Below are 21,288 nucleotides of genomic sequence, written 5' to 3'. Positions count from 1 at the left end.
CGCCATTTTATTTTGTTCAATTTTGATACTAACATGTATTTTATTCACGGGAAGATGCTGCCAGTTGTTAAAAAAAGGCCAAGAGTTGACCGAAATAATATTATCGTCTGGGCGAACTTTTAATTGCATAAAAAAAGCAGCGTCAAAATGATAGGATGAAGGTATTTTCCTGTTAAAAGACGCAAATCCCATCCCGCGAAAATAAATGAGTAGCCAACGGCACGCGGTGTTCCCAGGTGGTCTCCCTCCCAAGTACTGACCGCGCTCGACGCTGCTTAACTTCGGTGATCAGACGAGAACCGGTGTATTCAGCGTGATATGGCCGTTGCCGCTAGGGTGTAATTGATAGCGGTGGACAAGCCGCGACTAGCCAGGTCCTAGTAGGTTGGTGATCGCCGAGGGCCACCGGCTGCATGCGGCTCCAATAGAACGTTCTATACACTCTTTTTAGAAACGTTTACTGGGCGCCGATATTATCGTACAGACAACCAACGAGCAAGCCCTTTACCGCAGAAATTTCATCCCCCCCCCCCCCCCAAAACCAGTTTTTTTCATCACCCTCCCCGTAGACTGTAAGGTGATGGCGGTCGATTGGGAAGGCGCGTTTACGAATCTATAAAATTGGTGTGGTGTGCTTTCCCCCTTTGGAGTTCGGAGGAGGTGAAGGTTTGGCCGGTTTTTCGTCTTAGAGAAATATATTTATCTGGCAAACCCGTAAGAAATTGAGAGCAGTCAATTTTTATTAGTAGCGTAGTTGCTAGCCTAGGCTTCACATATTTCCGGCTTTCCGCGCCTTTTTTCTTATTTTAAATGATTTTTGTAATAAATGTATGATGGCAAATAAGCAAAATTCTCGAAAATACTAGTCCCAAATCCACGTGTTTAAGATGAAACTTAGATCATGAAAATATCCTTAACCCCAAACATACTTCAACACCTAGGGTGCCTCCTACAACTCCTAAAAGGTACGTCTCTAAAATATTCATATAAAGACAGGACATAAGCCGAATTCTCTTAAACCAAAGAATAACAAAAGTTGTTAGTCCTGCTGAACCAGCTCTATAGTCTGTATGAAAAGTGACCGGTTATGGTCCACTTTTATAGAACGCTCTATTCGCTTATAATAAATTTTTCCTAAATGGTCATTTAAACGCGTTTGACGTAGAATCTAGTACACTTAATACGTTATTTATGGTCCTATAAACCACCATTTAGATTTTTTTTCCATACGGCCCGGTAAAGTGGCCCACTCTACTGTCTCTAGCCGATGACCCCAAAAGTGCCAGTCCGGGCCTGGCGGTGTACCTCTCTTTCACGGATTTAAGATATCGTCTTCTCCTTTGTTCGCGCGATGGCTACAAACGTTGTCATCTCCCACCAGGACCAACATTCGGTGACGTAATTATGAAATATTTGAAATGCTCGAATTCTCTCTTTTTACTTTGTTAAACAGTGACGGCTCCTAGCGGGTTATCGCTTCTCGGCCTTTTGGCTAAGATCAAAGTGTAGTATCTGTTTCCATATCAGTTCTATACGGAGATCTTAGTCGGGGGGCGAGAAGTGTTTCTACGCCTTTAAGGCGAGTTTGCCTGCCTTGTCGAATGATCCTGTTCCGGTGCCGATCTGTTCCGCTGCTGCGTTCCTGCCTGTTCCTGAAAAGAGAAAACTACCTACCTGGTACTAACCTTACGCCTCTGCTGAAGGGTTCCTCTGACGCCGCTCCGACTTGGAGCTCCACTCACCAGACGACATCCTCCTAGCCTGAAATGGCTACAGAGGAGAAGAAGCGTACAGCTCGGCTGGAAGTCGATGCTGGTTTCCTTGACGTCGCCAATCTTTTCCACGAGAAAATGGGTCCTTCATGTTTGGACACCTTGCAACCTGTTGGCAAAGGTATTTTTCTAATTACCTTTACAACGCTGGCATTCCTCCAACAAGCTCAGTCTTACGGAGAAATAAGGATCAACGGTAACCCGTGCAAACTCACTGCTATCGAAGACGACGGCCTTTGGCTCACAGTCAAAAATTTACCCAAATGGATTCAATGGGATTCAGTCCTCAGCACGTTACGTCAATACGGGGAAGTGAAATCTCACCGCTTCGACGAATACCCTCAGCTGAAGGGTGTGAAGAATGGCGACAGAGCTATTAAAATCAAGATGAACAAATTGGTAATACCCAACGTGCTATATTTTGGCAAGAGTCGCGCTCTTGTGTTCTACCGTGGCGTAGTGAAAAAATGCTTCTTCTGCGACGAGGCAGGACATAACGTCTCGTCTTGTGAGAAGAAGAAAGGGAAACAGCAGCAGAAACCGAAGCAAACCGCTGAGGAAGCGCAACTGGAGAACCGCGAATATTCCGCTGAAAGGCCAGAGAAAGAGCTCACCTCGATCGACGGCCCGACGACATCTACCGAATCCTACGACGTCGCCGATCCTTCGGAAGACGAATCAGAGTGCAGATCCACCGTGCATTCACTAGAACAAACCACGTCACCCGAACCTGAAAAAGAAAAAAATATTAATGTACTTACCTTCGGTGCAACTTACAACCAGTCCGGTTCGCCAAACGAGAATTTGCAAGTATCAGTTCCTCCAAAATCAGATTCCAAACGAAACAACCAGGGCAATACAAAGAGCCAGGGAAACATGCCCAAGATAAAGAAAAACGATGAAGAGACCAATGATGAGGAAACCAGATCAGCCGACGGACCCCGATGGGATCCTGAAACCTGGGCAGTAGGAGACAAACCCGACCTAACGAAACTAACTCGAAATGAGCTACAAGTACTCTTCGATCGCGTCAATCGGGAACCTTCAACCGGAGTTGATTCAATTGACTGGGCCATAGACGAATTCCAAGACAACATCAGATCCACCATCAAAAGTTATCCGAAACGCCGCATCAGTACCACTCCAACGAAAAAAGCGAAAAAGGGCAAATCTACAGGTTAAAAATTTGAACACTTTTTAAATTTTGAACTATATTCTGCATATTTTAAAACAATATGCTTTTAAGTTTTACATTCAAATTGAATGGAAATGTAGATTTTTAATCTTACATCCATTAACTTAGCATTTATGTTTTTTTTAACTTTACGTTCATAAACTTTGTAAATATTTTCTTTTAGCTCTACCTAGTTTAATTTCTTGAAAATCATTTTGCGCTTTCACTTGTCTCCTTTTTGTTAACGTCTTAAAGTAACTGTAAATTATCACTAATAATTTTGCAATATAACGATCTGCTGTAATTTAAAATAATTTAAAAAGCAGAAAAAAATATACGACCAGGGTACTGTAAATATTTGATTTTTTAATAAACAAATTCAGTATCTGTTCTTATCAGCTTAATATCTGATACGGGTCCCATCGGGGCCCAAGATATTAAACTTATTTTTGGACGGCGACGGAGTGGTCGGAGCTTGCTCCACCTCCGCCACGGGTCGGCCTGGTATTGCAGTAAATCCGGGATCGGCCCACTTCTCTCTTGAAATCAAAAATCAAACGGTCTTATAATGGCGCACTGCGCAACACAGTATTTCCGGGCAATGTTATTTGGCTGTCTTTATATTTATTTCTTTATTATAATATATTGCCCCTCTGACGTCATAAGTGGTAAAATCCTTATTGTCGAATAGTTAATAATGAAGAATCGGAAAGATTCCAGTTTTTAATTTTCTTTTACCTAGTTATACACTCTTTTTCGCGGTATTTTCACGGAGGATAGGAAGGGAGGCGAAGTAGGAGGGATGAATGGCGGCAAGATTGCGGCAGCTACGCTACGTCTAGCCGCCATTTTTCCGCCGCTAAGCTTCTTACAAGGATGCTGCCGCGTTCATCCCTCCTACTTCGCCTCCCTTCCTATCCTCCTTGGTATTTTCCTGGGCGCGTCCGTGCTTGGTTTTCCCCCTTTCAGTCCTATCCTCCATTATGGATACCCAAGGAGTGGATGCTAGACTCCCCGCTAAGGGCAGAGGCAATGGCCGACGAGCGGGAGGCAAGTAAGAGGGGTAAAATAAAGGCGCGAAAAGAGGTTGTTCTGTGTTATTCCTGTGGTTTTATTCGTAACCCAAGGTTCGTAAATCGTGCATGTTCTAAGTGGTTGGCTGAAGGAACCGGTTTTCATAACGTAAATTCGCGGGTTTCGGTATGGTGGGTAGAGACAGCGCGCCCCTCATTTTTACGTCATTGGGTTCCAGCCAAGATGTTCCGCGTAAAGAGAAAACACGAAATAAGCCCCTCTCCATTTTTTTTTCTCTTCCCGTCTTCCGTGGACAGTGAGTCGCCGCCGGGGGCCCGCCGCCCGCGGCTTCGCCCATGCGGCGGCTACATTACCAAGATATAAAGTGGCAAGGCTTATTTTTGGTAAGTACAAAATCATTTATTATATATTGCTCTATAATTAACTATATTTGGAATTAAATATTTTTGTTCTATTTATCTCAAAGTCATGATTATTCCTAACATTAATAGTATTAAACTTAATATGATATATCTTTTGTTAAAGTAGATTAGGAATTTATAATTTTAATATTTATAGAGGAGTTCGGATTTAAAATGTTATATTTTTCTAATAAGGATCTCAAAGATCTGACTTTTGAAATGTTTGTTACTTTTTCTAAGTATCAATAAAACATGACATTAAATTTATATTGTGCCAAGGTTCATTTTTATATTTTACATAAACTACATCACCTAAAACAATTAATAGATAAAAGTTAGCTATATTATTTTGTTTAAAAAATATATCTCTGTCTGTGGTTTGTTTTGATATTTTGTATTTTTGGGTTACTCCCCTAATCCATGCGGCTGTCCCATGATAAAACCTTATATGAAACATTTTCCAAAAGTCCTTTTTTAGATTCAACTATTTAAATTACATTTAAGATTAAAATTTAGAACAAAAAATATATTTCACAATTATAATTTGTTAATAAAATTTTAACTTTGGACTTAATTCCAAAACCAGAAAAGGCCATTTCAGAGTGGATTTTACCGCGGAAATGTTTTTGTTTAGAGATAAACGTTAGTTAGTTAGTTAGTTAGTTAGTTAGTTAGTTAGTTAGTTAGTTAGTTAGTTAGTTAGTTAGTTAGTAAGTAAGTAAGTAAGTAAGTAAGTAAGTAAGTAAGTAAGTAAGTAAGTAAGTAAGTTAGTACTATTTTAAGTACAAGCCTTAAGTAGAATAAAATAAAAACCAATTTTCTCGCCATTTTATTTTGTTCAATTTTGATACTAACATGTATTTTATTCACGGGAAGATGCTGCCAGTTGTTAAAAAAAGGCCAAGAGTTGACCGAAATAATATTATCGTCTGGGCGAACTTTTAATTGCATAAAAAAAGCAGCGTCAAAATGATAGGATGAAGGTATTTTCCTGTTAAAAGACGCAAATCCCATCCCGCGAAAATAAATGAGTAGCCAACGGCACGCGGTGTTCCCAGGTGGTCTCCCTCCCAAGTACTGACCGCGCTCGACGCTGCTTAACTTCGGTGATCAGACGAGAACCGGTGTATTCAGCGTGATATGGCCGTTGCCGCTAGAGTGTAATTGATAGCGGTGGACAAGCCGCGACTAGCCAGGTCCTGGTAGGTTGGTGATCGCCGAGGGCCACCGGCTGCATGCGGCTCCAATAGAACGTTCTATACACTCTTTTTAGAAACGTTTACTGGGCGCCGATATTATCGTACAGACAACCAACGAGCAAGCCCTTTACCGCAGAAATTTCATCCCCCCCCCCCAAAACCAGTTTTTTTCATCACCCTCCCCGTAGACTGTAAGGTGATGGCGGTCGATTGGGAAGGCGCGTTTACGAATCTATAAAATTGGTGTGGTGTGCTTTCCCCCTTTGGAGTTCGGAGGAGGTGAAGGTTTGGCCGGTTTTTCGTCTTAGATAAATATATTTATCTGGCAAACCCGTAAGAAATTGAGAGCAGTCAATTTTTATTAGTAGCGTAGTTGCTAGCCTAGGCTTCACATATTTCCGGCTTTCCGCGCCTTTTTTCTTATTTTAAATGATTTTTGTAATAAATGTATGATGGCAAATAAGCAAAATTCTCGAAAATACTAGTCCCAAATCCACGTGTTTAAGATGAAACTTAGATCATGAAAATATCCTTAACCCCAAACATACTTCAACACCTAGGGTGCCTCCTACAACTCCTAAAAGGTACGTCTCTAAAATATTCATATAAAGACAGGACATAAGCCGAATTCTCTTAAACCAAAGAATAACAAAAGTTGTTAGTCCTGCTGAACCAGCTCTATAGTCTGTATGAAAAGTGACCGGTTATGGTCCACTTTTATAGAACGCTCTATTCGCTTATAATAAATTTTTCCTAAATGGTCATTTAAACGCGTTTGACGTAGAATCTAGTACACTTAATACGTTATTTATGGTCCTATAAACCACCATTTAGATTTTTTTTCCATACGGCCCGGTAAAGTGGCCCACTCTACTGTCTCTAGCCGATGACCCCAAAAGTGCCAGTCCGGGCCTGGCGGTGTACCTCTCTTTCACGGATTCAAGATATCGTCTTCTCCTTTGTTCGCGCGATGGCTACAAACGTTGTCATCTCCCACCAGGACCAACATTCGGTGACGTAATTATGAAATATTTGAAATGCTCGAATTCTCTCTTTTTACTTTGTTAAACAGTGACGGCTCCTAGCGGGTTATCGCTTCTCGGCCTTTTGGCTAAGATCAAAGTGTAGTATCTGTTCCCAGCTATTTCGCTGAAATCTTGGCCGAAAGGCCGTTAAGCGACGTATACGCTTCTCAGCCTGTTCCTGTGATGTTGACTTACCTGCCGGTTTCCTGACGTGCCTGTTCCTGTTCCTGCTTCCGAAGCTGCCGCTGCTGATCCTGGTTCCGTTGCTGATCCTGGTTCCGCTGCTGTTCCTGGTCCTGGTTCCGCTGCTACTTACCTGTCGCTGCTGTTCCGGACGTCTACGCTGTATCCTGACCTGGCTGGCTTTTGCCATTGCTACTTGACGCTGTTCCTTCCTGGGACCTAACTTCACCTGACGATCTCTCCATAGCCAGGATGGCTATGGAGGTGAGAAAACGAACTGCTCGACTGGACGTCGACGCCGGCTTCCTGGAAGTCGCTCAGGCTTTCCACGAGAAGCTCGGTCTTGAATCCATCGAGACGTTGCAACCTGTTGGTAAGGAGGCATTCTTACTTACCTTCGCAACCCTTGCCTTTCTACAGCAAGCGGTCTCTTACGGAGAATTAACAATCGGCAACAAGACCTGCAGAGTCACCAGCGTCGAGGATGATGGCGTCTGGCTGACGATCAAGAATTTACCACCATGGATCCAATGGGACGCCATATTGACAACCCTACGTCAGTACGGCGAAATAAAGGCTCATCGTTTAGATGAATATAAAGAACTAAAAGGAGTTAAAAATGGAGACAGAGCGGTAAAAATACGAATTACTCAAACTATACCTAATGTCCTTTACTTCGGCCGCAGTCGGGCTCTGGTCTACTATCCCGGCGTTTCAAAGAAATGCTTCTTCTGTGACCAGGAGGGGCACTTTGCCTCTGCCTGTGTCGCAAAGAAGGAAAAGACGGCAGACAAGCCGGTAGCCAAAAAAGACTTACCCAAAGATCCTGAACCACACCGAAGTTCCACATCTGCTCTTGCCAACGCCACCACACTAGAAAACAACCTGGAAGAAAATCAAGAACCCCAAACCAGCAAATCACCCATACTTACCGCATCCGACGACTCCAAAAGCTCTGAAGAGAGCTGGACTTTAACATCACCAGAACCATACAAGAGAAACGCAGAACCTCCAGTCCAAACAAGCCAATACGCCGACGCCTTGAAATCTCCACCACATCACGATGACCTAGAACCCGAAAGCGAACCCGAATCCATTGACTCCGACAACAACTCCAGACCCCGATTTGATCCATCAGAGTGGAATTATACCGATCCGTCACAACTACATTTACATCTATTGAGGAAAACCGAACTTCAAGCCCTTCTTGCTAAAATCAACTCCAGAGCACCCACACGTTCACCCATCCTAACCAAACGAGCAGAAGACCAAGCGGCACAAATCATCGAACTTTTAAAAAACTATCCAAAGAGACGACGTAGTAAAACTCCAGAAAAAGAAGTGAAAAAAGGCAAAAATATGTTTTAAATTTAATTTTTAAATTTTCACATAGTTCTTTACTCGTTTTTTTTTTTTTTACACTGTTTCTTTTTATCTTTTAACGAGTGTTCGCGCTAATTTAAATTAACTTAAAACGCGAACAAATGACTTGAATGTAATTTTTGTAACGAAACGAATCTTTTAATAAACTATTAAAAGTATCTGTTCTTATCAGCTTAATATCTGATACGGGTCCCATCGGGGCCCAAGATATTAAACTTATTTTTGGACGGCGACGGAGTGGTCGGAGCTTGCTCCACCTCCGCCACGGGTCGGCCTGGTATTGCAGTAAATCCGGGATCGGCCCACTTCTCTCTTGAAATCAAAAATCAAACGGTCTTATAATGGCGCACTGCGCAACACAGTATTTCCGGGCAATGTTATTTGGCTGTCTTTATATTTATTTCTTTATTATAATATATTGCCCCTCTGACGTCATAAGTGGTAAAATCCTTATTGTCGAATAGTTAATAATGAAGAATCGGAAAGATTCCAGTTTTTAATTTTCTTTTACCTAGTTATACACTCTTTTTCGCGGTATTTTCACGGAGGATAGGAAGGGAGGCGAAGTAGGAGGGATGAATGGCGGCAAGATTGCGGCAGCTACGCTACGTCTAGCCGCCATTTTTCCGCCGCTAAGCTTCTTACAAGGATGCTGCCGCGTTCATCCCTCCTACTTCGCCTCCCTTCCTATCCTCCTTGGTATTTTCCTGGGCGCGTCCGTGCTTGGTTTTCCCCCTTTCAGTCCTATCCTCCATTATGGATACCCAAGGAGTGGATGCTAGACTCCCCGCTAAGGGCAGAGGCAATGGCCGACGAGCGGGAGGCAAGTAAGAGGGGTAAAATAAAGGCGCGAAAAGAGGTTGTTCTGTGTTATTCCTGTGGTTTTATTCGTAACCCAAGGTTCGTAAATCGTGCATGTTCTAAGTGGTTGGCTGAAGGAACCGGTTTTCATAACGTAAATTCGCGGGTTTCGGTATGGTGGGTAGAGACAGCGCGCCCCTCATTTTTACGTCATTGGGTTCCAGCCAAGATGTTCCGCGTAAAGAGAAAACACGAAATAAGCCCCTCTCCATTTTTTTTCTCTTCCCGTCTTCCGTGGACAGTGAGTCGCCGCCGGGGGCCCGCCGCCCGCGGCTTCGCCCATGCGGCGGCTACATTACCAAGATATAAAGTGGCAAGGCTTATTTTTGGTAAGTACAAAATCATTTATTATATATTGCTCTATAATTAACTATATTTGGAATTAAATATTTTTGTTCTATTTATCTCAAAGTCATGATTATTCCTAACATTAATAGTATTAAACTTAATATGATATATCTTTTGTTAAAGTAGATTAGGAATTTATAATTTTAATATTTATAGAGGAGTTCGGATTTAAAATGTTATATTTTTCTAATAAGGATCTCAAAGATCTGACTTTTGAAATGTTTGTTACTTTTTCTAAGTATCAATAAAACATGACATTAAATTTATATTGTGCCAAGGTTCATTTTTATATTTTACATAAACTACATCACCTAAAACAATTAATAGATAAAAGTTAGCTATATTATTTTGTTTAAAAAATATATCTCTGTCTGTGGTTTGTTTTGATATTTTGTATTTTTGGGTTACTCCCCTAATCCATGCGGCTGTCCCATGATAAAACCTTATATGAAACATTTTCCAAAAGTCCTTTTTTAGATTCAACTATTTAAATTACATTTAAGATTAAAATTTAGAACAAAAAATATATTTCACAATTAGAATTTGTTAATAAAATTTTAACTTTGGACTTAATTCCAAAACCAGAAAAGGCCATTTCAGAGTGGATTTTACCGCGGAAATGTTTTTGTTTAGAGATAAACGTTAGTTAGTTAGTTAGTTAGTTAGTTAGTTAGTTAGTTAGTTAGTTAGTTAGTTAGTTAGTAAGTAAGTAAGTAAGTAAGTAAGTAAGTAAGTAAGTTAGTACTATTTTAAGTACAAGCCTTAAGTAGAATAAAATAAAAACCAATTTTCTCGCCATTTTATTTTGTTCAATTTTGATACTAACATGTATTTTATTCACGGGAAGATGCTGCCAGTTGTTAAAAAAAGGCCAAGAGTTGACCGAAATAATATTATCGTCTGGGCGAACTTTTAATTGCATAAAAAAAGCAGCGTCAAAATGATAGGATGAAGGTATTTTCCTGTTAAAAGACGCAAATCCCATCCCGCGAAAATAAATGAGTAGCCAACGGCACGCGGTGTTCCCAGGTGGTCTCCCTCCCAAGTACTGACCGCGCTCGACGCTGCTTAACTTCGGTGATCAGACGAGAACCGGTGTATTCAGCGTGATATGGCCGTTGCCGCTAGAGTGTAATTGATAGCGGTGGACAAGCCGCGACTAGCCAGGTCCTGGTAGGTTGGTGATCGCCGAGGGCCACCGGCTGCATGCGGCTCCAATAGAACGTTCTATACACTCTTTTTAGAAACGTTTACTGGGCGCCGATATTATCGTACAGACAACCAACGAGCAAGCCCTTTACCGCAGAAATTTCATCCCCCCCCCCCCCAAAACCAGTTTTTTTCATCACCCTCCCCGTAGACTGTAAGGTGATGGCGGTCGATTGGGAAGGCGCGTTTACGAATCTATAAAATTGGTGTGGTGTGCTTTCCCCCTTTGGAGTTCGGAGGAGGTGAAGGTTTGGCCGGTTTTTCGTCTTAGAGAAATATATTTATCTGGCAAACCCGTAAGAAATTGAGAGCAGTCAATTTTTATTAGTAGCGTAGTTGCTAGCCTAGGCTTCACATATTTCCGGCTTTCCGCGCCTTTTTTCTTATTTTAAATGATTTTTGTAATAAATGTATGATGGCAAATAAGCAAAATTCTCGAAAATACTAGTCCCAAATCCACGTGTTTAAGATGAAACTTAGATCATGAAAATATCCTTAACCCCAAACATACTTCAACACCTAGGGTGCCTCCTACAACTCCTAAAAGGTACGTCTCTAAAATATTCATATAAAGACAGGACATAAGCCGAATTCTCTTAAACCAAAGAATAACAAAAGTTGTTAGTCCTGCTGAACCAGCTCTATAGTCTGTATGAAAAGTGACCGGTTATGGTCCACTTTTATAGAACGCTCTATTCGCTTATAATAAATTTTTCCTAAATGGTCATTTAAACGCGTTTGACGTAGAATCTAGTACACTTAATACGTTATTTATGGTCCTATAAACCACCATTTAGATTTTTTTTCCATACGGCCCGGTAAAGTGGCCCACTCTACTGTCTCTAGCCGATGACCCCAAAAGTGCCAGTCCGGGCCTGGCGGTGTACCTCTCTTTCACGGATTCAAGATATCGTCTTCTCCTTTGTTCGCGCGATGGCTACAAACGTTGTCATCTCCCACCAGGACCAACATTCGGTGACGTAATTATGAAATATTTGAAATGCTCGAATTCTCTCTTTTTACTTTGTTAAACAGTGACGGCTCCTAGCGGGTTATCGCTTCTCGGCCTTTTGGCTAAGATCAAAGTGTAGTATCTGTTCCCAGCTATTTCGCTGAAATCTTGGCCGAAAGGCCGTTAAGCGACGTTTACGCTCCTCAGCCTGTTCCTGCGATGCTGACTTACCTGCCGGTACTCTGACGTCTCTGTTCCTGTTCCTGTTTCTGCCGCTGCTGATTCCGGTTCCTCTGCTGTTCCTGTTTCCGCTGCTGTTCCTGGTCCTGGTCCTGCTGACACTTACCTGTCGCTGCTGATCCTGGTCTCCACGCTGTATCCTGACTTGGCTGTTTCCTGCCACTGCTGCTTGACGCTGTTCCTTCCTGGGACTTGCCTTCATCCGACGATCCTCCCATAGCCATCATGGCTATGGAGGTGAAAAAACGCACTGCTCACCTTCAGGTCGACGCCGGATTCCTGGACGTCGCTCGGACCTTCCACGATAAGCTCGGCAGTGACTGCCTTGACACGCTACAACCTCTTGGTAAAGACAAGTTTTTAATAACTTTTACAACCCTGGCCTTCCTGCAACAGGCTCTCTCCTACAATGACCTCGTTATCAACGATAAACCTTGCCGACTCACCAGCGTCGAAGATGACGGCGTCTGGGTTACCATAAAAAACCTACCTCGCTGGATCCAATGGGACTCTGTCCTCACCACCATGAGACAGTATGGAACCATTAAAGCTCACCGTCTGGACGAGTACCCTCAACTGAAAGGACTCAAAAATGGAGACAGATCGGTAAAAATTAAAATTGAGAAACAAATACCCAATGTTGTTTATTTTGGGCGTAGCCGAGCGCTAATATATTACCAAGGGGTCGTGAAGAAGTGTTTCTTCTGCGACCAGGAGGGACATACGGCGTCCGCATGCGAGGCAAAAAAGGCCAGAAAGGAAGCAACCGAGAGGTCCGAGCACGTCCAGGAAGGGGAAAGCTTGGAAACCCAAGAAAAGATTGTGGCACCCAAGGAGCAAGAGCTCGCAACGGTATCAGCGGAATTGGCGGACCCACCCAGCGACCACCAGGAACCCCAGCCCAAGAAACGCAGCAACAGTACATATGTCCATCCGCAACAACTAGAGAAATTAAAGAACTATTCACAGGCAGAACTACGAGATTTTAGGGAATTCCTCGAGACTACCGAAACAATAGGCGACCGCAGGAAACAAGTGTATTTCGCGCTGATCAACAAGGAACAGGAAAAATTCTCCAAAAGACGAATGACCAACTCTCCAGGGAAATCAATAAAGAAAGGCAAGACAGAAGACGTTGAGAAGACATTCGCTAGCGCCACCAAAAACACACCGGAGCAAGATCTTTACGCAGATTACGTAACATACTGAATTTTTTTTTTTAATTTTACTCAAATGTTTTAAAAACCTGAAAAAATAGAAAAAAAGAAAACAAATACTTACCTTGATCGTATATGAACTTGGACACTCCTAGAAATTAAAAAATGTAAATACTTGATTTTTTTAGCTTATCCGACTTTGTTCGCGCTAATTTAACTAATTAAAAACGCGAACAAATATAACAAATGTAAAAATGTAAATATGTAAAATCAAACGAAGCTTTTAATAAACAATTAAAAGTATCTGTTCTTATCAGCTTAATATCTGATACGGGTCCCATCGGGGCCCAAGATATTAAACTTATTTTTGGACGGCGACGGAGTGGTCGGAGCTTGCTCCACCTCCGCCACGGGTCGGCCTGGTATTGCAGTAAATCCGGGATCGGCCCACTTCTCTCTTGAAATCAAAAATCAAACGGTCTTATAATGGCGCACTGCGCAACACAGTATTTCCGGGCAATGTTATTTGGCTGTCTTTATATTTATTTCTTTATTATAATATATTGCCCCTCTGACGTCATAAGTGGTAAAATCCTTATTGTCGAATAGTTAATAATGAAGAATCGGAAAGATTCCAGTTTTTAATTTTCTTTTACCTAGTTATACACTCTTTTTCGCGGTATTTTCACGGAGGATAGGAAGGGAGGCGAAGTAGGAGGGATGAATGGCGGCAAGATTGCGGCAGCTACGCTACGTCTAGCCGCCATTTTTCCGCCGCTAAGCTTCTTACAAGGATGCTGCCGCGTTCATCCCTCCTACTTCGCCTCCCTTCCTATCCTCCTTGGTATTTTCCTGGGCGCGTCCGTGCTTGGTTTTCCCCCTTTCAGTCCTATCCTCCATTATGGATACCCAAGGAGTGGATGCTAGACTCCCCGCTAAGGGCAGAGGCAATGGCCGACGAGCGGGAGGCAAGTAAGAGGGGTAAAATAAAGGCGCGAAAAGAGGTTGTTCTGTGTTATTCCTGTGGTTTTATTCGTAACCCAAGGTTCGTAAATCGTGCATGTTCTAAGTGGTTGGCTGAAGGAACCGGTTTTCATAACGTAAATTCGCGGGTTTCGGTATGGTGGGTAGAGACAGCGCGCCCCTCATTTTTACGTCATTGGGTTCCAGCCAAGATGTTCCGCGTAAAGAGAAAACACGAAATAAGCCCCTCTCCATTTTTTTTCTCTTCCCGTCTTCCGTGGACAGTGAGTCGCCGCCGGGGGCCCGCCGCCCGCGGCTTCGCCCATGCGGCGGCTACATTACCAAGATATAAAGTGGCAAGGCTTATTTTTGGTAAGTACAAAATCATTTATTATATATTGCTCTATAATTAACTATATTTGGAATTAAATATTTTTGTTCTATTTATCTCAAAGTCATGATTATTCCTAACATTAATAGTATTAAACTTAATATGATATATCTTTTGTTAAAGTAGATTAGGAATTTATAATTTTAATATTTATAGAGGAGTTCGGATTTAAAATGTTATATTTTTCTAATAAGGATCTCAAAGATCTGACTTTTGAAATGTTTGTTACTTTTTCTAAGTATCAATAAAACATGACATTAAATTTATATTGTGCCAAGGTTCATTTTTATATTTTACATAAACTACATCACCTAAAACAATTAATAGATAAAAGTTAGCTATATTATTTTGTTTAAAAAATATATCTCTGTCTGTGGTTTGTTTTGATATTTTGTATTTTTGGGTTACTCCCCTAATCCATGCGGCTGTCCCATGATAAAACCTTATATGAAACATTTTCCAAAAGTCCTTTTTTAGATTCAACTATTTAAATTACATTTAAGATTAAAATTTAGAACAAAAAATATATTTCACAATTAGAATTTGTTAATAAAATTTTAACTTTGGACTTAATTCCAAAACCAGAAAAGGCCATTTCAGAGTGGATTTTACCGCGGAAATGTTTTTGTTTAGAGATAAACGTTAGTTAGTTAGTTAGTTAGTTAGTTAGTTAGTTAGTTAGTTAGTTAGTTAGTTAGTTAGTTAGTAAGTAAGTAAGTAAGTAAGTAAGTAAGTAAGTAAGTTAGTACTATTTTAAGTACAAGCCTTAAGTAGAATAAAATAAAAACCAATTTTCTCGCCATTTTATTTTGTTCAATTTTGATACTAACATGTATTTTATTCACGGGAAGATGCTGCCAGTTGTAAAAAAAAGGCCAAGAGTTGACCGAAATAATATTATCGTCTGGGCGAACTTTTAATTGCATAAAAAAAGCAGCGTCAAAATGATAGGATGAAGGTATTTTCCTGTTAAAAGACGCAAATCCCATCCCGCGAAAATAAATGAGTAGCCAACGGCACGCGGTGTTCCCAGGTGGTCTCCCTCCCAAGTACTGACCGCGCTCGACGCTGCTTAACTTCGGTGATCAGACGAGAACCGGTGTATTCAGCGTGATATGGCCGTTGCCGCTAGAGTGTAATTGATAGCGGTGGACAAGCCGCGACTAGCCAGGTCCTGGTAGGTTGGTGATCGCCGAGGGCCACCGGCTGCATGCGGCTCCAATAGAACGTTCTATACACTCTTTTTAGAAACGTTTACTGGGCGCCGATATTATCGTACAGACAACCAACGAGCAAGCCCTTTACCGCAGAAATTTCATCCCCCCCCCCCCAAAACCAGTTTTTTTCATCACCCTCCCCGTAGACTGTAAGGTGATGGCGGTCGATTGGGAAGGCGCGTTTACGAATCTATAAAATTGGTGTGGTGTGCTTTCCCCCTTTGGAGTTCGGAGGAGGTGAAGGTTTGGCCGGTTTTTCGTCTTAGAGAAATATATTTATCTGGCAAACCCGTAAGAAATTGAGAGCAGTCAATTTTTATTAGTAGCGTAGTTGCTAGCCTAGGCTTCACATATTTCCGGCTTTCCGCGCCTTTTTTCTTATTTTAAATGATTTTTGTAATAAATGTATGATGGCAAATAAGCAAAATTCTCGAAAATACTAGTCCCAAATCCACGTGTTTAAGATGAAACTTAGATCATGAAAATATCCTTAACCCCAAACATACTTCAACACCTAGGGTGCCTCCTACAACTCCTAAAAGGTACGTCTCTAAAATATTCATATAAAGACAGGACATAAGCCGAATTCTCTTAAACCAAAGAATAACAAAAGTTGTTAGTCCTGCTGAACCAGCTCTATAGTCTGTATGAAAAGTGACCGGTTATGGTCCACTTTTATAGAACGCTCTATTCGCTTATAATAAATTTTTCCTAAATGGTCATTTAAACGCGTTTGACGTAGAATCTAGTACACTTAATACGTTATTTATGGTCCTATAAACCACCATTTAGATTTTTTTTCCATACGGCCCGGTAAAGTGGCCCACTCTACTGTCTCTAGCCGATGACCCCAAAAGTGCCAGTCCGGGCCTGGCGGTGTACCTCTCTTTCACGGATTCAAGATATCGTCTTCTCCTTTGTTCGCGCGATGGCTACAAACGTTGTCATCTCCCACCAGGACCAACATTCGGTGACGTAATTATGAAATATTTGAAATGCTCGAATTCTCTCTTTTTACTTTGTTAAACAGTGACGGCTCCTAGCGGGTTATCGCTTCTCGGCCTTTTGGCTAAGATCAAAGTGTAGTATCTGTTCTGCAGTATTATTCCGAGATCTTAGTCGAGGGGCGAGAAGTGTTTCTACGCCTACAAGGCGAGTTTGCCTGCCTTGCTGCATGTTCCGTTCCTGTGCCGATTTGATCCGCTGATGCTCTGTTGCCCGTTCCTGAAAAAAGAAAAACCTACCTGACGTCGCTGCTCCTGGAATCCTTTTCTGTGTGAGACGCTGCTCCCTTGGACTTTCTCTACTTTGCGGATCCTCTCATAGCCACGATGGCTATGGAGGTGAAGAAGAAGACTGCTCGCCTTGAAGTTAACGCCGACTTCTTGGATGTTGCTCGTACTTTCCTCGACAAACTCGGACCCAACAGTATTGATACGCTGCAATCTGTTGGCAAAGAGTGCTTTCTACTCACTTTTACGACCTTGGCCTTCCTACAACAAGCGATCTCCTATGGAGAAATAACGGTAAACAATGCATCCTGTAAGATTTCCAGTGTCGAGGATGACGGCACCTGGTTAACCATCAAACAGCTCCCATCATGGATACAGTGGGATTCAATTTTGACGACCCTACGACAGTACGGAGACATAAAGGCACATCGCCTAGATGAATATAAAGAGCTAAAAGGAATCAAAAACGGCAACCGATCGGTAAAAATAAAAATTAATAAAACGATTCCTAACGTTCTTTATTTCGGACGCAGCCGGGCGCTGGTATATTATACCGGCGTCGCGAAAAAATGTTTCTTCTGCGACCAGGAGGGGCATATAGCCTCTACCTGCGAGAAGAAGAAAAACCAGATGGCAGACAAACCTGAAACCAACGACGACTTACCCAAAGATCCTGAAATAACCAGAAACTCCACACCTATACCCACCAACGCCACCACTCGAGACGATAACCTGAAAGAAAACCAAGAAAATCAAACAAGTAACTTACCCATACTTACCGCAGCCGACGAATCAAAAAGCTCTGAAGAGAGCTGGACGATGACGTCACCCGAACCATCCAAGAAGAACCCAGATCCTCCAGTCAAAACCAGCCAATACTCCGATGCCCTGAAAACAGCACCAAAACCCGACGAACCTAAACCTGAATCAACAAACAGCAAACCAAAAAAGAACTCCTCCGACTCCGGTACCACCTCAAAAGAAATCACCGCAACAGCCAGACCTCCATATGATCCCACGACCTGGATACCAGGAACGAGACCACCTATAAAACATTTAACCAAACAAGAACTACATATGCTTATCGAACACATCAAGACAGTACCCTATGGCCAGGACGGTAATGTTAACTGGTCCATAGCCGAATACTTTGCCGAAATTAAATTAGAAATCCAAAACTACCAAAAACGCCCACGCAGTACCACTCCCACCAAAGAAACCAAAAAAGGGAAATCTTCACGTTGAAGTTTTTATTAATTTTAAACTTTACCTCTGTTTTATCTCTATGAACTAATTAGTTTTATACTTTTTAAATTTTATATCTATTTAATGACCTGTTTTAATTTAAACTAATTTAAAAAAACAGGAACTATCTGACAGGGTACTGTATTTTATTGAAATTTTTAATAAACAAATTCAGTATCTGTTCTTATCAGCTTAATATCTGATACGGGTCCCATCGGGGCCCAAGATATTAAACTTATTTTTGGACGGCGACGGAGTGGTCGGAGCTTGCTCCACCTCCGCCACGGGTCGGCCTGGTATTGCAGTAAATCCGGGATCGGCCCACTTCTCTCTTGAAATCAAAAATCAAACGGTCTTATAATGGCGCACTGCGCAACACAGTATTTCCGGGCAATGTTATTTGGCTGTCTTTATATTTATTTCTTTATTATAATATATTGCCCCTCTGACGTCATAAGTGGTAAAATCCTTATTGTCGAATAGTTAATAATGAAGAATCGGAAAGATTCCAGTTTTTAATTTTCTTTTACCTAGTTATACACTCTTTTTCGCGGTATTTTCACGGAGGATAGGAAGGGAGGCGAAGTAGGAGGGATGAATGGCGGCAAGATTGCGGCAGCTACGCTACGTCTAGCCGCCATTTTTCCGCCGCTAAGCTTCTTACAAGGATGCTGCCGCGTTCATCCCTCCTACTTCGCCTCCCTTCCTATCCTCCTTGGTATTTTCCTGGGCGCGTCCGTGCTTGGTTTTCCCCCTTTCAGTCCTATCCTCCATTATGGATACCCAAGGAGTGGATGCTAGACTCCCCGCTAAGGGCAGAGGCAATGGCCGACGAGCGGGAGGCAAGTAAGAGGGGTAAAATAAAGGCGCGAAAAGAGGTTGTTCTGTGTTATTCCTGTGGTTTTATTCGTAACCCAAGGTTCGTAAATCGTGCATGTTCTAAGTGGTTGGCTGAAGGAACCGGTTTTCATAACGTAAATTCGCGGGTTTCGGTATGGTGGGTAGAGACAGCGCGCCCCTCATTTTTACGTCATTGGGTTCCAGCCAAGATGTTCCGCGTAAAGAGAAAACACGAAATAAGCCCCTCTCCATTTTTTTTCTCTTCCCGTCTTCCGTGGACAGTGAGTCGCCGCCGGGGGCCCGCCGCCCGCGGCTTCGCCCATGCGGCGGCTACATTACCAAGATATAAAGTGGCAAGGCTTATTTTTGGTAAGTACAAAATCATTTATTATATATTGCTCTATAATTAACTATATTTGGAATTAAATATTTTTGTTCTATTTATCTCAAAGTCATGATTATTCCTAACATTAATAGTATTAAACTTAATATGATATATCTTTTGTTAAAGTAGATTAGGAATTTATAATTTTAATATTTATAGAGGAGTTCGGATTTAAAATGTTATATTTTTCTAATAAGGATCTCAAAGATCTGACTTTTGAAATGTTTGTTACTTTTTCTAAGTATCAATAAAACATGACATTAAATTTATATTGTGCCAAGGTTCATTTTTATATTTTACATAAACTACATCACCTAAAACAATTAATAGATAAAAGTTAGCTATATTATTTTGTTTAAAAAATATATCTCTGTCTGTGGTTTGTTTTGATATTTTGTATTTTTGGGTTACTCCCCTAATCCATGCGGCTGTCCCATGATAAAACCTTATATGAAACATTTTCCAAAAGTCCTTTTTTAGATTCAACTATTTAAATTACATTTAAGATTAAAATTTAGAACAAAAAATATATTTCACAATTAGAATTTGTTAATAAAATTTTAACTTTGGACTTAATTCCAAAACCAGAAAAGGCCATTTCAGAGTGGATTTTACCGCGGAAATGTTTTTGTTTAGAGATAAACGTTAGTTAGTTAGTTAGTTAGTTAGTTAGTTAGTTAGTTAGTTAGTTAGTTAGTAAGTAAGTAAGTAAGTAAGTAAGTAAGTAAGTAAGTAAGTAAGTAAGTTAGTACTATTTTAAGTACAAGCCTTAAGTAGAATAAAATAAAAACCAATTTTCTCGCCATTTTATTTTGTTCAATTTTGATACTAACATGTATTTTATTCACGGGAAGATGCTGCCAGTTGTTAAAAAAAGGCCAAGAGTTGACCGAAATAATATTATCGTCTGGGCGAACTTTTAATTGCATAAAAAAAGCAGCGTCAAAATGATAGGATGAAGGTATTTTCCTGTTAAAAGACGCAAATCCCATCCCGCGAAAATAAATGAGTAGCCAACGGCACGCGGTGTTCCCAGGTGGTCTCCCTCCCAAGTACTGACCGCGCTCGACGCTGCTTAACTTCGGTGATCAGACGAGAACCGGTGTATTCAGCGTGATATGGCCGTTGCCGCTAGAGTGTAATTGATAGCGGTGGACAAGCCGCGACTAGCCAGGTCCTGGTAGGTTGGTGATCGCCGAGGGCCACCGGCTGCATGCGGCTCCAATAGAACGTTCTATACACTCTTTTTAGAAACGTTTACTGGGCGCCGATATTATCGTACAGACAACCAACGAGCAAGCCCTTTACCGCAGAAATTTCATCCCCCCCCCCCCCCCAAAACCAGTTTTTTTCATCACCCTCCCCGTAGACTGTAAGGTGATGGCGGTCGATTGGGAAGGCGCGTTTACGAATCTATAAAATTGGTGTGGTGTGCTTTCCCCCTTTGGAGTTCGGAGGAGGTGAAGGTTTGGCCGGTTTTTCGTCTTAGAGAAATATATTTATCTGGCAAACCCGTAAGAAATTGAGAGCAGTCAATTTTTATTAGTAGCGTAGTTGCTAGCCTAGGCTTCACATATTTCCGGCTTTCCGCGCCTTTTTTCTTATTTTAAATGATTTTTGTAATAAATGTATGATGGCAAATAAGCAAAATTCTCGAAAATACTAGTCCCAAATCCACGTGTTTAAGATGAAACTTAGATCATGAAAATATCCTTAACCCCAAACATACTTCAACACCTAGGGTGCCTCCTACAACTCCTAAAAGGTACGTCTCTAAAATATTCATATAAAGACAGGACATAAGCCGAATTCTCTTAAACCAAAGAATAACAAAAGTTGTTAGTCCTGCTGAACCAGCTCTATAGTCTGTATGAAAAGTGACCGGTTATGGTCCACTTTTATAGAACGCTCTATTCGCTTATAATAAATTTTTCCTAAATGGTCATTTAAACGCGTTTGACGTAGAATCTAGTACACTTAATACGTTATTTATGGTCCTATAAACCACCATTTAGATTTTTTTTCCATACGGCCCGGTAAAGTGGCCCACTCTACTGTCTCTAGCCGATGACCCCA

The 21,288-nt window shown here is 41.5% G+C and overlaps 7 non-coding genes and 6 pseudogenes across 7 annotated transcripts; 8 read left to right on the top strand and 5 right to left on the bottom strand.

Annotated features, from left to right (window-relative positions):
* Nucleotides 1–211: 211 nt before the first annotated feature.
* LOC149938027 (5S ribosomal RNA) lies at nucleotides 212–330 on the bottom strand. The gene has a single exon (XR_016481862.1). It is a non-coding gene; the product is annotated as a 5S ribosomal RNA (ribosomal RNA).
* A 1,142-nt stretch (nucleotides 331–1,472) lies between these two features.
* On the top strand, nucleotides 1,473–1,604 carry LOC149938026 (U2 spliceosomal RNA; annotated as a pseudogene).
* A 1,696-nt stretch (nucleotides 1,605–3,300) lies between these two features.
* Nucleotides 3,301–3,484, top strand: LOC149938025 (U2 spliceosomal RNA). Its single transcript, XR_016481643.1, has one exon. It is a non-coding gene; the product is annotated as a U2 spliceosomal RNA (small nuclear RNA).
* Nucleotides 3,485–5,415: 1,931 nt separating this feature from the next.
* Nucleotides 5,416–5,534, bottom strand: LOC149938024 (5S ribosomal RNA). Its single transcript, XR_016481861.1, has one exon. It is a non-coding gene; the product is annotated as a 5S ribosomal RNA (ribosomal RNA).
* Nucleotides 5,535–6,672: 1,138 nt separating this feature from the next.
* On the top strand, nucleotides 6,673–6,816 carry LOC149938023 (U2 spliceosomal RNA; annotated as a pseudogene).
* Nucleotides 6,817–8,305: 1,489 nt separating this feature from the next.
* LOC149938022 (U2 spliceosomal RNA) lies at nucleotides 8,306–8,483 on the top strand (annotated as a pseudogene).
* A 1,902-nt stretch (nucleotides 8,484–10,385) lies between these two features.
* LOC149938021 (5S ribosomal RNA) lies at nucleotides 10,386–10,504 on the bottom strand. The gene has a single exon (XR_016481860.1). It is a non-coding gene; the product is annotated as a 5S ribosomal RNA (ribosomal RNA).
* A 1,140-nt stretch (nucleotides 10,505–11,644) lies between these two features.
* LOC149938020 (U2 spliceosomal RNA) lies at nucleotides 11,645–11,788 on the top strand (annotated as a pseudogene).
* A 1,427-nt stretch (nucleotides 11,789–13,215) lies between these two features.
* LOC149938019 (U2 spliceosomal RNA) lies at nucleotides 13,216–13,395 on the top strand (annotated as a pseudogene).
* Nucleotides 13,396–15,301: 1,906 nt separating this feature from the next.
* Nucleotides 15,302–15,420, bottom strand: LOC149938018 (5S ribosomal RNA). The gene has a single exon (XR_016481859.1). It is a non-coding gene; the product is annotated as a 5S ribosomal RNA (ribosomal RNA).
* A 1,139-nt stretch (nucleotides 15,421–16,559) lies between these two features.
* On the top strand, nucleotides 16,560–16,703 carry LOC149938017 (U2 spliceosomal RNA; annotated as a pseudogene).
* Nucleotides 16,704–18,130: 1,427 nt separating this feature from the next.
* Nucleotides 18,131–18,317, top strand: LOC149938016 (U2 spliceosomal RNA). The gene has a single exon (XR_016481638.1). It is a non-coding gene; the product is annotated as a U2 spliceosomal RNA (small nuclear RNA).
* Nucleotides 18,318–20,223: 1,906 nt separating this feature from the next.
* Nucleotides 20,224–20,342, bottom strand: LOC149938015 (5S ribosomal RNA). The gene has a single exon (XR_016481858.1). It is a non-coding gene; the product is annotated as a 5S ribosomal RNA (ribosomal RNA).
* Between the last annotated feature and the right edge of the window lie 946 nt (nucleotides 20,343–21,288).

Source organism: Leiobunum rupestre, chromosome 6, assembly GCF_980474605.1.
Source record: "Leiobunum rupestre chromosome 6, qqLeiRupe1.1.hap1, whole genome shotgun sequence".
In the NCBI taxonomy this organism is placed as follows: Eukaryota; Metazoa; Arthropoda; class Arachnida; order Opiliones; family Sclerosomatidae; genus Leiobunum; species Leiobunum rupestre.
The sequence above is the reverse complement of the archived record's forward strand: the minus strand, read 5'-3'. Positions and strand labels throughout refer to the sequence as shown.